At 44.5% G+C, this 10,878-nt stretch overlaps 1 long non-coding RNA gene across 1 annotated transcript; it reads left to right on the top strand.

Moving 5' to 3' along the window:
• Positions 1-7,768: 7,768 nt before the first annotated feature.
• LOC116358086 (uncharacterized) lies at positions 7,769-10,290 on the top strand. Its single transcript, XR_004205919.1, has 3 exons — positions 7,769-8,175; positions 9,410-9,526; positions 10,048-10,290. It is a non-coding gene; the product is annotated as an uncharacterized LOC116358086 (long non-coding RNA).
• Positions 10,291-10,878: the final 588 nt, after the last annotated feature.

Here is a 10,878-nt window from a genome sequence, read left to right on the forward strand (position 1 = left end):
GGTTAACCTCCTGCAGTACGCTCCGCATTGACTGGAAAGGAATGAAGTGTCAAGCGTGTTCTCACCGCAGCGAGACGGTCGCCCCCCCCCCCCCCCCCCCCCCCCCCTCCCCTCCAGCCGTCCCTCCACCCTCCTCCTCACCCCCCGCCCGCCTGCCCCCAGCAACCTCCCACAGCCGTGACCAAATTATTTTCTAGCCTCCCGAGATTCGCCTCGCCAGACAGAAATCTGCAGCGCAGCCCTGATTCAGTGCACAAACACGCAACCTCCCCTCGTCTCTCAACGCCTCTCTGCCGCCACTTTGAAGAAAATAGGCCTCTTTTTTTTTTCTTTTTTTTTTTAACAGGGCCTCTTCTAGGATGGCTCTGTCTGTTTACACTCGACAGATTTAAATGCTCCCAAAAACAGCACCCACAAAATAACTCTGCCTCCTCTCTCGCAAGGTCCACTCTCTCCCCCCTCTCTCTCACTCCATGTTTTTGTGGCTGTTTTAAGGGTACCACGATTTTAGAAGGCCGTGTCCAAAAAGTTGTTAATGACACAGTTAGTGCCTCGATCTAAAAAGTGCAAGAGTGTAAAGGGCGAATGAGAGTATGAGAGCGAGAAAGGGAAACCAAGACAGAGTGAGGATGGACACCCGGTGATTGAGGGGAGAAGAGAGCGGGGGGGGGGGGGGAGTATACAGAGAGAGGTGGAGAAAGAAAATAAGCCTCTCCAGTGAGTAGGACACACAGCCCTGCCAAACTGCTTTCAAAAAAAAAAAAGCCCTCTGTTTTATTTATAGTGCGGTGTATCCATGGCAACCGGAGAGGTCAGGCAAGCTGGGTCTGCGCTTCACCCTGCTCTGGGGATTAGGATTTCACAGAGGTTCTCAGATGTGCGGAAGGTGGGCAAGAGCGGCTCTCTGCTCGCCGACGCAGGCAGCCCCGCTGCCTAGTGGGAAAGCTGGGCCCTCCGAGGGAAGAGAGGGGGAACAGCCAAGAGCCCAGGGAATTCTCTGGGAATAGCGATTTGGTGGTGTGTGTGTGTGTGTGTGTGTGTGTGTGTGTGTGTGTGTGTGTGTGTGTGTGTGTGTGTGTGTGTGTGTGTGTGTGTGTGGAGGGTGTAGACTCATTCGCATGGAGAGCGGTGTGGAGCCAGATTTAATGAGCTAGGCCCTGTTCCACAGGGCTCGCTGGAGTTTGTTATGTATTGGGCTTTGTTTTTCACTCTCATTTTCACCCAAATACAAGGACAACAAAAGGTCACACAAGGTCAGAGAAAGCCTTGTATCCGTCAAACTCGCCTTATGAATTATTTACACACACCTTCATTTACCCCTGGAAAGGTATCAGTCTTGGCTCTCTATACAAAACATAGATACACATACAGCAGCAGTTAAAGGGGAGATGAAACTATTCTGAAACAGGGTGGGAAAGTATTCGAACTCATTGTGACCCAATATAAGATTGAACAGTGAAAGACCAAAGTGATATAGTGAAATTGTGATTCTCAGCAGAGTCATCCTGGGAGGGTCATTATCCACCCTGAGAGACCAACTGTGTTGGAGAGATGGTGCACTATCGTCACTGCACGTCCAACTAGAAGAAGGAGAGCTCTGTGAGGCAGGGAGGGACATTTCTGTGGCCTTGTTATTTTCATCCCGAGGACTGCGTGAGAGCGCCCTTCCAAATCCTGGCGTGGGAGCCAGTTGGAGGAGACCAGCGTGAGGGAGAGGGGAAGAGAGAGAGGGAACGAGAGAGACACGGGAGAGGGAGGGTGGAGAGAGGGGAGTGGGGCGGGGGTTGATTTGCCCTCCAAGAACTGCACCATGTGAGTATTAGTGTACAGACCAACAGATTCCTCTCTGGGGCATGGGACGCAGTCAGCGTTGCTAGGAGACAGGCATTGGGGCTAGTGATGCCGTGCGTGGAGGTTGATGGTCTAATATGGAACTGGGATGGGACTCACTCTACCACTAAACCCTGTCTAGGAGTCAATGTGACAGGAAAACAAGCAGCACAAGAGATGGGTGGCATCCCAATGCTGGAGTGTGTAATGTCTCGCCCTATCTCTAGGGGTCACCATCAACACCTGCGTCACATGGCTGGTTCAGCCAACATGGCCTCTGTGAGCTGTGACCACTCCAATAACTGTGGTTGCCAGGAAACCATAGATGTTGCAATCACATGATGGCTGTTGTTGCCTGGGAGGGGGGTCGGTATGGCATTCTGGGAGAAGGCCACAGTTCACGGGGGAAGGGGGGTGGGAGTTAGAGAAGGGGGGGTGTCCATGTTTCTAGGAAATGAGCTCTGCCGGTGATGGCTGCGTGTTAGTTTGTTAGAGTGAGTGAGAGCGAGTGAAGCTAGCCAATCAAGTTCATTGAGCATGCCGGTCCAGAGCATGGAGATCAGGTCAGGGTTGTGCTCATTTTAATCCTCACCGACACTAGCTCAGATGACAGTGAGATTGAGGGAAAGACAGAGGGAAGTGAAGTATGTGAGGAACTCGGTAAGACCAAGGTCTGTGCAGCTCTGGCCTTTCCGCAGACGAGGGAGGGAGCAGGTCGCGCCAGTGCAGACCATTCCAGCCTCTTTATGGAAGGGGACACAGCAGGAACACATTAAACTGTGCCCTGGGAACAAAGACCACACATAGCCAGACCACTCACACAAACACACACCACACACCACACACACCACACACACACACAGTCCATTAGCCATTCAGAATTCACACTGAGTAACATTGATACATACACAAACTCAGAGATTCTCCTAAATTAGTCTTTCAGTTTACACATATGATAATGAGAACTAACTGTCAAATTTCAGTTACCCAATTTCGAAAAGATAGGTTGTGATAATCCCAGGTAGAAAAATTGTAATACGGTTATTACCCAGCAGCTCTGAGTTGTTTCTGGTGTTTGCTGTAGGATGGAAAGTTAGGCAATTATCAACTGTTTTGTTATGATGACCAATCTGGCAATTTGGAAATGTTAGGTGTCTGAAGGTATTGAGTGTGTTTGATAATGCAGAGTTATCTGTCTGGGAGTGTTGGGGTGTCTGTCTGGGAGTGTTGGGGTGTCTGTCTGGGAGTGTTGGGGTGTCTGTCTGGGAGTGTTGGGGTGTCTGTCTGGGAGTGTTGGGGTGTCTGTCTGGTAGTGTTGGGGTGTCTGTCTGGTAGTGTTGGGACGTCTGTGTGGTAGTGTTGGGACGTCTGTCTGGGAGTAGTGGGGTGTCTGTCTGGGAGTAGTGGGGTGTCTGTCTGGTAGTGTTGGGGTGTCTGTGTGGTACTGTTGGGACGTCTGTGTGGTAGTGTTGGGACGTCTGTCTGGGAGTAGTGGGGTGTCTGTCTGGTAGTGTTGGGTGTCTTGAGTGTTCAGTTATTTGTCTTTTGGGTTATTGATCTAGTAATGTTGGGGTATATATTGGTTGGTGGGGTATCAGTCTGGTATAGTGTTGAGTTGTTTGTCTGGTGCAGAATTGAGTTAAGTGTCTGGTTTAGTGTTGAGTTGTGTGTCTGGTTTAGTGTTGAGTTGTGTGTCTGGTATAGTGTTGAGTTGTGTGTCTGGTATAGTGTTGAGTTGTGTGTCTGGTATAGTGTTGAGTTGTGTCTGGTATAGTGTTGAGTTGTGTGTCTGGTATAGTGTTGAGTTGTGTGTCTGGTATAGTGTTGAGTTGTGTCTGGTATAGTGTTGAGTTGTGTGTCTGGTATAGTGTTGAGCTATGTGTCTGGTATAGTGTTTAGTTGTGTTGAGTTGTGTGTCTGGTGTAGTATTGAGTTGTGTGTCTGGTATAGTGTTGAGTTGTGTGTCTGGTATGGTATTGAGTTGTGTGTCTGGTATAGTGTTGAGCTATGTGTCTGGTATAGTGTTGAGTTGTGTGTCTGGTGTAGTATTGAGTTGTGTGTCTGGTATAGTATTGAGTTGTGTGTTTGGTATAGTGTTGAGCTGTGTGTCTGGAATAGTTTTGAGTTGTGTGTCTGGTGTAGTATTGAGTTGTGTGTCTGGTATAGTATTTGGTTGTGTGTCTGGTATAGTATTTGGTTGTGTGTCTGGTATAGTATTTGGTTGTGTGTCTGGTGTAGTATTGAGTTGTGTGTCTGGTATAGTATTGAGTTGTGTGTCTGGTATAGTATTTGGTTGTGTGTCTGGTGTAGTATTGAGTTGTGTGTCTGGTGTAGTATTGAGTTGTGTGTCTGGTATAGTGTTGAGCTGTGTGTCTGGTATAGTGTTGAGTTGTGTGTCTGGTATAGTATTCAGTTGTGTGTCTGGTATAGTGTTGAGTTGTGTGTCTGGTATAGTATTCAGTTGTGTGTCTGGTATAGTATTGAGTTGTTTGTCTGTTTATTGTATTGAGTTGTGTGTCTGGTATAGTGTTGAGCTATGTGTCTGGTATAGTGTTGAGTTGTGTTGAGTTGTGTGTCTGTTGTAGTATTGAGTTGTGTGTCTGGTATAGTGTTGAGTTGTGTGTCTGGTATGGTATTGAGTTGTGTGTCTGGTGTAGTGTTGAGTTGTGTGTCTGGTGTAGTGTTGAGTTGTGTGTCTGGTATAGTGTTGAGTTGTGTGTCTGGTATAGTGTTGAGTTGTGTGTCTGGTATAGTGTTGAGTTGTGTGTCTGGTGTAGTGTTGAGTTGTGTGTCTGGTATAGTGTTGAGTTGTGTGTCTGGTATGGTATTGAGTTGTGTGTCTGGTATAGTGTTGAGCTATGTGTCTGGTATAGTGTTGAGTTGTGTGTCTGGTGTAGTATTGAGTTGTGTGTCTGGTATAGTATTGAGTTGTGTGTCTGGTATAGTATTGAGTTGTGTGTTTGGTATAGTGTTGAGCTGTGTGTCTGGAATAGTTTTGAGTTGTGTGTCTGGTGTAGTATTGAGTTGTGTGTCTGGTATAGTATTTGGTTGTGTGTCTGGTATAGTATTTGGTTGTGTGTCTGGTATAGTATTTGGTTGTGTGTCTGGTGTAGTATTGAGTTGTGTGTCTGGTATAGTATTGAGTTGTGTGTCTGGTATAGTATTTGGTTGTGTGTCTGGTGTAGTATTGAGTTGTGTGTCTGGTGTAGTATTGAGTTGTGTGTCTGGTATAGTGTTGAGCTGTGTGTCTGGTATAGTGTTGAGTTGTGTGTCTGGTATAGTATTCAGTTGTGTGTCTGGTATAGTGTTGAGTTGTGTGTCTGGTATAGTATTCAGTTGTGTGTCTGGTATAGTATTGAGTTGTTTGTCTGTTTATTGTATTGAGTTGTGTGTCTGGTATAGTGTTGAGCTATGTGTCTGGTATAGTGTTGAGTTGTGTTGAGTTGTGTGTCTGGTGTAGTATTGAGTTGTGTGTCTGGTATAGTGTTGAGTTGTGTGTCTGGTATGGTATTGAGTTGTGTGTCTGGTGTAGTGTTGAGTTGTGTGTCTGGTGTAGTGTTGAGTTGTGTGTCTGGTATAGTGTTGAGTTGTGTGTCTGGTATAGTGTTGAGTTGTGTGTCTGGTATAGTGTTGAGTCCTGTGTCTAGTATAGTGTTGAGTTGTGTGTCTGGTATAGTATTGAGTTGTGTGTCTGGTATAGTGTTGAGTTGTGTGTCTGGTGTAGTATTGAGTTGTGTGTCTGGTATAGTGTTGAGTCCTGTGTCTAGTATAGTGTTGAGTTGTGTGTCTGGTATAGTATTGAGTTGTGTGTCTGGTATAGTGTTGAGTTGTGTGTCTGGTGTAGTATTGAGTTGTGTGTCTGGTATAGTGTTGAGTTGTGTGTCTGGTATAGTGTTGAGTTGTGTGTCTGGTATAGTATTGAGTCGTGTGTCTGGTATAGTGTTGAGTCCTGTGTCTAGTATAGTGTTGAGTTGTGTGTCTGGTATAGTATTGAGTTGTGTGTCTGGTATAGTATTGAGTTGTGTGTCTGGTATAGTATTTGGTTGTGTGTCTGGTGTAGTATTGAGTTGTGTGTCTGGTGTAGTATTGAGTTGTGTGTCTGGTATAGTGTTGAGCTGTGTGTCTGGTATAGTGTTGAGTTGTGTGTCTGGTATAGTATTCAGTTGTGTGTCTGGTATAGTGTTGAGTTGTGTGTCTGGTATAGTATTCAGTTGTGTGTCTGGTATAGTATTGAGTTGTTTGTCTGTTTATTGTATTGAGTTGTGTGTCTGGTATAGTGTTGAGCTATGTGTCTGGTATAGTGTTGAGTTGTGTTGAGTTGTGTGTCTGTTGTAGTATTGAGTTGTGTGTCTGGTATAGTGTTGAGTTGTGTGTCTGGTATGGTATTGAGTTGTGTGTCTGGTGTAGTGTTGAGTTGTGTGTCTGGTGTAGTGTTGAGTTGTGTGTCTGGTATAGTGTTGAGTTGTGTGTCTGGTATAGTGTTGAGTTGTGTGTCTGGTATAGTGTTGAGTTGTGTGTCTGGTGTAGTGTTGAGTTGTGTGTCTGGTATAGTGTTGAGTTGTGTGTCTGGTATGGTATTGAGTTGTGTGTCTGGTATAGTGTTGAGCTATGTGTCTGGTATAGTGTTGAGTTGTGTGTCTGGTGTAGTATTGAGTTGTGTGTCTGGTATAGTATTGAGTTGTGTGTCTGGTATAGTATTGAGTTGTGTGTTTGGTATAGTGTTGAGCTGTGTGTCTGGAATAGTTTTGAGTTGTGTGTCTGGTGTAGTATTGAGTTGTGTGTCTGGTATAGTATTTGGTTGTGTGTCTGGTATAGTATTTGGTTGTGTGTCTGGTATAGTATTTGGTTGTGTGTCTGGTGTAGTATTGAGTTGTGTGTCTGGTATAGTATTGAGTTGTGTGTCTGGTATAGTATTTGGTTGTGTGTCTGGTGTAGTATTGAGTTGTGTGTCTGGTGTAGTATTGAGTTGTGTGTCTGGTATAGTGTTGAGCTGTGTGTCTGGTATAGTGTTGAGTTGTGTGTCTGGTATAGTATTCAGTTGTGTGTCTGGTATAGTGTTGAGTTGTGTGTCTGGTATAGTATTCAGTTGTGTGTCTGGTATAGTATTGAGTTGTTTGTCTGTTTATTGTATTGAGTTGTGTGTCTGGTATAGTGTTGAGCTATGTGTCTGGTATAGTGTTGAGTTGTGTTGAGTTGTGTGTCTGGTGTAGTATTGAGTTGTGTGTCTGGTATAGTGTTGAGTTGTGTGTCTGGTATGGTATTGAGTTGTGTGTCTGGTGTAGTGTTGAGTTGTGTGTCTGGTGTAGTGTTGAGTTGTGTGTCTGGTATAGTGTTGAGTTGTGTGTCTGGTATAGTGTTGAGTTGTGTGTCTGGTATAGTGTTGAGTCCTGTGTCTAGTATAGTGTTGAGTTGTGTGTCTGGTATAGTATTGAGTTGTGTGTCTGGTATAGTGTTGAGTTGTGTGTCTGGTGTAGTATTGAGTTGTGTGTCTGGTATAGTGTTGAGTCCTGTGTCTAGTATAGTGTTGAGTTGTGTGTCTGGTATAGTATTGAGTTGTGTGTCTGGTATAGTGTTGAGTTGTGTGTCTGGTGTAGTATTGAGTTGTGTGTCTGGTATAGTGTTGAGTTGTGTGTCTGGTATAGTGTTGAGTTGTGTGTCTGGTATAGTATTGAGTCGTGTGTCTGGTATAGTGTTGAGTCCTGTGTCTAGTATAGTGTTGAGTTGTGTGTCTGGTATAGTGCAGTGGCGGTCGGTGCCGTTTAAGATTTGGGAGGACGATTTTTGTTTTTCATGAGTATGGCCTTATTTATTTTTCAGCATGTTGGATGACGTTCATTCATATCCCATTCACCCAGTTCAATGTAACATCAATAGGTTTAGGCTACTACATGATACTCTAATTTTCCCTGTAACCATCATGAGGTTGCTAAAGTCTAGCCTATGAATGAAAGTTTACAACGTCGGTGCACACAGGTCGAGAGAATCATTTGAGGTGACAGACAGTAACACACATTCAATACCGCCTTCCACACTGTTTCCTTAATCTAGGTTTTCTGTGGTGTAATCATTTGTCCAAAAGTTGCAAAAGATAGTTTCTATTAGACAAATTCAGGTATGTTTATCCCAGTTTCGTTCCGTTTGCTCCTATTTACGAAACGTTTTTCAACCGAATCGGCGGAATGAATAAACCCCTGGTCACGCGTAAACAAAGTTCACTTTCATAGCAGCACGTGGTATTCCTTCTCGCCTCTATAAATTCTCCCCCTCTCACCTTTTCTTCTCGTTTGTGGAGTTCAGTGCACATCACATCAGCTGTATGTGACCAGGCGAAAGAACCTTTCCAAGGTAACATAGCATCCCTCTGTTTGATCAGGGTGTTTGAGTAGGCTAAACTAGCTAACAGCATTCGCTAATTAAGTGAAACTGAAAGTCATTTTTTTTCTTGAAAGCTCTCTCTCTCTCTCTCTCTCTCTCTATATATATATATATATATATATATCAAATCAAAAAAAAAAAATATATATATACATACAGTGCTTTCGGGAAGTATTCAGACCCCTTGACTTTTTCAAAATATTGTTACGTTACAGCCTCTAGCTAATGCAATGCATCAGAGTTATCCTTCATTATTTTCATCCACATCATCACGACAAGTTGGACATTTATTTGTGTTGGCTTTACGAGTTCTTTATTAGGTTACACTTTACCAGAGTCTCTTTAGTTCAGAAAGTATATTCATAGTTAGGTCCTCATTATTCTACTAACCCTTACCCAGAATGCAACAAACTGGCTCAATTGCCAACCTAGTGACTCCCCAATGTTTTCTTTTGTAGTCTTCATTTTCTTGAAACAAAAACAAAACTTCTAGCCAGAATCGAGTGTTAAAGCACAAACCTGGAGGTTATCAACCAAACAGTTGGGAAACACTAACCAGTGGTGTAAAGTAAAAATACTTTCCAAGTACTACTTAATGAAGTAGTTTTTTGGTGTATCTGTACTTTACTATTAACATTTTTGACAGCTTTTACTTTTACTTCACTACATTCCTAAAGAAAATGATGTACTTTTTACTCCTTACATTTTCCCTGACACCCAGAAGTACTCGTTAGATTTTGAATGCTTAGCAGGACAGGGAAATGGTCTAATTCCCACACTTATCGAGAGAACATCCCAGGTCATCCCTACTGCCTCTGATCTGGCGGACTCACTAAACACATGCTTCGTTTGTAAATTATGTCCGAGAGTTGGAGCGTGCCCCTGGCTAAAAAAAAACAAAAAAAAACTTGAAAATGTGGCCGTCTGCTTTGCCTAATATAAGGAATTTGAAAGGATTTGTGCTTTTACTTATGATACTTAAGTACATTTGAGCAATTACATTTACTTTTGATACTTAAGTATATTTAAAACCAAATACTTTTAGACTTTTACTTCAGTAGTTTTTTACTGGGTGACATTCACTTTTACTTGAGTCATTTCTATTAAGGTATCTTTACTTTTACTCAAGTATGTCAATTGGGTACGATTTCCACCACTGACACTAACCACAACTTTCAACCAAAATCCTTATCATCTCCCACAGTGGTGTGTTACAGTAAAACAGGGACTAATCCATACTGGACCAATGCTGCCTCCAGGATACAGTATGTCTGTCTAATGTACCCCAATGCAGCACCAGAGCAATTTGGGCATAATTTGGGTAAGTCAGGTGTCTCATCTTATTACAGTTAAACTCCTACTGTTACCCTGTTCTGATACATTCTTTCCTTACCTGTTCCCTCTACCTGTATTCATAATACTGTTCAGCATGCACTCTATGGGGATCAGACATTTTGCTTGGATGTTTCTCTAATTTGGTTTGGACAAGTGTCGTAATTCCGATTTTGGAAAACATATCTTGTGTGCGGCTACAAATGATTACAAATGAAAGTCAAATTATTTTGTATTGGTCTTAATTTTACTGCGTGACACTGTATGGCCACACATCCAGCTGCTTCACTTGTAAACTCGAGGCAGAGAGATTAGTCCTCTCAAAATGGCTGACATTTTCCGTGAGAGCGTGACTTGAGAACGCAGTGTCCCATTTCTCTGCCGCAGCTTGGGTCCTGCTCCTCTGTTTTCTCTCTCTACATCTCTCTCTTGTTCATATTGTCCAACGAATCTGTTTGACGTCACTTTTTTTTTTGCGTTTCTCTTTTCCCCACCCAACACAATGAGCAGAGCTCACACCAGAGTCCAAAAGTCCAGAAGAAGCGCAGGGTGAGTGGGCGCCAGGCAGGCAGCTCTGCTCTGTGGGTCCAGAGAGACAGGCTCCAGCCAGCACTGTGAGAGAGAGGCTGAACTTGGTTCTGCTCCGGTTCTGGTGCTGGCTCACCGGCAGGCCCCCGCGGCTCGGGCCCCACTCCAGGATGGGCAGCAGCAGAGCGGACAAAGGAGCTCAGTCTCTACAGGGGGTGTTGGGGGGGGGGGGGGTCTTATCCTCTCGGCTCAAACACACGCCACCAGCTGCTGCCCCCTTCCTGTGCTTTCATTAAAACAGACTCCCTCCTGCTCCACTGCGTAATCCAGACGGTTTACAGAATGTGGATGAGGTAAATATCTCTTTCTCTCTGTGTCCCCCATCTATTTCCTCATTCTTCTCTCCCGCTATAAATCTCACTTTGTACCTGGGTCTATCACTGGCTCTCCTCCCTCACTCTGTTTCAATGTTTCTTTCCTCCTCCAGTCCACTCCCCCAAATTCCTCTCTTTCTCCTTCTCTCTCTCAGTGCAGGGGCCAGAGCAGAGAGAGGTGGGAGTAGCCAGCTGTACATGCTTCTTCCTCTGCATCATTACCGTACAATGAAATATCTGTGTGTGTGTGTGTGTGTGTGTGTGTTTCGCTGTGGCTGCGCTGCGGTGGTGAGAACGGCAGTCCGTTCTGTTCCATTGTGTGTGTCCATGGATCCTGTCAGAGCCTCAGTGTTTCCAGTGCTCAGCCCAAAGCCAAGCTGAAGCCAGGCACTGGCAGAGGGAGCGCCTGCAATGTAGGGCGCCCGGCAAGCTGGACGCA

This window comes from Oncorhynchus kisutch, linkage group LG28 (genome assembly GCF_002021735.2).
Source record: "Oncorhynchus kisutch isolate 150728-3 linkage group LG28, Okis_V2, whole genome shotgun sequence".
Lineage (NCBI taxonomy): Eukaryota > Metazoa > Chordata > Actinopteri > Salmoniformes > Salmonidae > Oncorhynchus > Oncorhynchus kisutch.